Here is a 4,232-nt window from a genome sequence, read left to right on the forward strand (position 1 = left end):
TTTAATTTTTATTTTTTTATTTTGTAAATTTTTCAAATTTTTTGGGTTTTTTCAATGCACATAGATGCAGACTCAAATGAGTAAAACTAGCATGCAAAAAATTTGAAATAAGAAAATAAGAAAATAGAACACAGTGTTAAATACATTCTAGGACCCTTCCCCAAACTTAAATTACACAGTCTCTATGTAAATAAAAGTCGGAAAAAGAATCCAAGGATCACACAAAATGAAATAAAACTAAATGCAATGCTATTTACAAAGGTTTGATGAATTTGGTACATCATGGGTTGGTGAAGAAAGAGGTTGTAGCAGCCTCCATACTCGCCAACGTGTAGCCAGGGTCGTCACCGGCTTCAGCAGGTGCCGGGATTCGCTCGTTAGAGAGCTCGGTGATGTGCACGGACGACTTGCTCGGACCAGCATCCGAGGGGTTGATCGTGGGAGGCATCGTGTAGCTCATCGGGTAGGGCATCGGATAATACGATGGGTACGGTGGAAGAGGTCTGGAATGGTCACCCGTGTAGCCACTCGCAGGGTGCATCAAATACGGTATCGTGTACGGCATCTGGTAAGGCGGAGGGAAATGTCCTGAGTAATCACCCGAGTGTGTGCTCGATGGGTTCATCGGGTAAGACATCGTGTACCCCTTCAGGTTAGGCATCGGATAGGCGCCTGAGTGGCTTCTCCGCGGCATTTTGGGTCTTGTGACTTCCTCCTCGGCTTGGGGCTCATAGGATGATGCTCTGTGAAGCTCTGGAGGTGTCAGTCCTCGAAATCTAAAACTTGATTCATTATGGTGGGTGATATGATGAATGAATGATGTGATGTGATGATGAACATGTGGAATGCAAGGAGTTTCAATTTCCCTTATGCTGTTGTAGTATAAGAGATGTCAATCCTAAATGAGTGTTATGCAAGCAATCAGGATGTGAATATTTGTCTAAGTTAAGCCAATTATGTAGGATGTTTGTCACTAACAACCTAATGATGAATGTAAAATGCAGAAAGTAAAAGCTACTAAGACTAGATGCTAAATGTAAAGAGAACATGATGATCTAAGCAGTAATGTAATGAAACATAAACATAAACTATAGCAATGCAAGACAAGTAATGAACAGGATCAAACAAAAAGCTAAGTAAATGCAACAGGAATGAAACTAAAATGAAACAGGAAATGAGACAGGACAAACACAGAGCATAAACAAGAGACTCTGGGGTGAGCTCGAGCAAGCACTGGATCGGATACTCGATCGAGTTGACAAATGCGAGAAACAGAGCAAACCAAATAAAACAGAGCAAGACAAAAGTAAATCAAACAACAAGCAAACAACAGGATTTAGACTAAGAAATCAATAGACAAGGAAGGTCTTGAGGAGGGATTCATGGGCTGGACTATGGATTATGGTCATCTAACTTGGTCAACAATCTCAAACAACATGAGCTAATCTCTAGACAATGATCTCCTATAACATGCTAATCCACTCTCATGGCAAAATTAATTTAGCTCCTATATTTCTAAACTAGTTCTCACATAGCAAAGAACTTATAAAAGCAAGCATTAAGCAGCATATCATTTATGTCAAAAATCAAACAAAGCACCTAATCTCTTAGCATGCTTAATGATAATCTCTAGATCTAGCCTTATCTAGCAACCTAGATATTGGTGTGATGCGAAGAATCTTAAAATCAAACCCTACCCTCTCGGTTATAAGGTCAGCATAGAGCATATCTAGCCTAGAAGAGATCTATAACAAACAAGCTTGACCAAGCTAAACAATCCACAACCACAATCCAGCCTAACCCATCCTCAAGATCCTAAGCCACTACTCACAAATGCTAAACATGATCAAAGAAATCATAAACCCAGAAAATAACGAAACTTGCATCATTAGGAAGATAAAGCAAAGATCTACAATATTGAAGAAGGAATCAAACTCGAATTCTTAATACTTTGAAAGTTATTGAACAAGCAAGTATCAAGAAATCTCTTGTTTTCTCTTCAAAAGGAGATAAAGATCTAAGAAATGCAAAAAGCAAAAAGCATAAATTTCCAAAAGGGCAAATACTAGGTTTTTAGATTTTCTCAAAGGTGGCTCTATGGGTGGCTGAAGGGTACAAGACCCTTTTATAGAAAAAGTAGTGGAAGCCCTAAAAATGCTAAAAGACAAAATTACTAGGCGGCTCGGTCAACTCGACCTGGTGCTCGGTCGAGTGACCGGTCAAGTTGACTCTTCTTCTGCTTCTTCCATCCGGTCGAGTCCATCTTCGCACACGGTCGAGTGTCTGGTCGAGTGGAACTCCGGACCTTGATTCTTCAGCTCTAACTCCCTTGCTTTCTTCTCTTGTTAGCTTCAATCTTCTTCAGCATTCCTTCCATGCTCCTTAGGCTCCAAAATCACCTGTTTATGCAAGAAAATATGCAAATGCAATGCAACTATACTCTAATGCATGAACAGTCCTAAAGCTACACAATAATGGCCAAAATAGATAGGAAAAGATGCAAAAGATGTGAATATACTAAGGGAAAACAAGGTAAAATATATGAACATCAAAATCCTCTTAGCGGTCCGCTTCTCCCCATCCATGTGGGTGCATATGCCGAGATGGGAGCTGAGGCACAACTTGCCTTTTCTTGTAGCTCCTTTATCTGACCTCCCATCACCTTCACTGAACCGGTAATATCCTTCACTTTCCTCACCAGAAACTTGTTCATCCTCTTCAGCCATCCGATCCTTTTGTGAGCTTCCCTCACTCCAACTGGCTGCTTTTGTGAGCAGATGTACTCCTCAAAGTCGTAATCCTCCGAGTTGTCTCCTTGTTCTCGCCCAGTTGGCTCTCTCTCTTCAGCTTCGGATTCCTCCTCCGGATTGTACAGCTCCTCTAGAGGTGGTGCAAAGTCAATGTTGTCCCCCAGCCGGACCTTGGTGCACACTACATTGGGCAGGATCATTTGGGCGGCTCCGGCGGTTGAATGGACGAACTTGAAGAGCATCATGTTGTTTGGCCTCTCATAGGCCAAAAATCTCGCCAGCACGAGGTAGTCGATGTCCAGCCATCTCGGGTCATGTACCACTCCTTTCAAAGGCACATCGCACGCCACCAAAAATGATGTGACCAATCCTCCTATGGAGATCTCTCTAGCTCCCTCTCTTCTCTCAGTTTTCATCGCCCAAGACTTAAGGTAGAGGAACTGATCGAGCAGCACAAAGACAATGCTTGTATCCGCAACATCTCCCACTAGCAGTGTACCATCCCTAGCATTGTCTAACACTCCACACAAGGCAATGTCTAGCAGTTGGAGTTCATGGTCATTCACATTCCCAGTCTCCTTTCTAGCAAAAAGAGTGCAAGCAAGGGACTTGTGAAAGTTTCTCAAAACAGGGCTCCTTATTTGGGCGGATTTGGAGCTTGTAGACTTGTAGGAGAGCTTGTCGCCTATTGTCAGCCATAGGGACCTCATCTCCTCCTTGCTCACCTCCATGCCTTCTCCACTCCCAGCCTTGAAACCATACAGCTTCTCCATCTCCTTGAAAGTAAGCCGGTACTCCTTGTTTCGCACGGAGAAGGTGATGAACCCGATCCCCCCATCGGGTAGTAGGGTCGGGTGGTCCTCAGAGTAGTGTAACCGTAGTGTTGAGAAAAAGTGGACCGTCTCCTCCTCATAAGCTTCAAGGTGGGCTCGCATCATATGTCCTAGGTGGCACATGTCGAACAGGAACTCGACATCTCTAGCGATGCCCAACTGCTTCATTGTTTCTCGGTGAGGGTAGCGGGTACCTACGAAACTCATCTTGCAGAAAACCTTGAAGAGTTTTGCTGGAGTCTCCACTTCTTTCTCCTAAGATTGGCGTGTGCGTTCTCTCTGTTCCTCCTCTCGCTCACGGTTCTCCTCCTCTGTGTCTCGATCCTCTTCCTTAGCTGCTCTCTTAGCTACCTTCTCAGCCTTTTCAGAGGCTGGTCGTTTCCCTCTTGCAACCGCAGCTCTGCTCCTTAACCGCGATGTTTGGATCTCCTCCGGCTCTCCTCCACCAGCATCAGAATCGACCTCCATAGGGTCGGTAACAGTTCTCTCAGACATAGACATGTCCCTACATCGAGGAGATCGGCGAACAACACTCGCCACCGGGCTTGGTGAGCGAACTCGGGGGTCTACACGATCGGTTGCTCGAGCACCGGATCGAGTGACGGATCAGGTTGAGCATCAGGTTGGAGAAGCAAAACGTTCAGCCAGC

This window comes from Camelina sativa, chromosome 5 (assembly GCF_000633955.1).
Source record: "Camelina sativa cultivar DH55 chromosome 5, Cs, whole genome shotgun sequence".
NCBI classification, from domain to species: domain Eukaryota; kingdom Viridiplantae; phylum Streptophyta; class Magnoliopsida; order Brassicales; family Brassicaceae; genus Camelina; species Camelina sativa.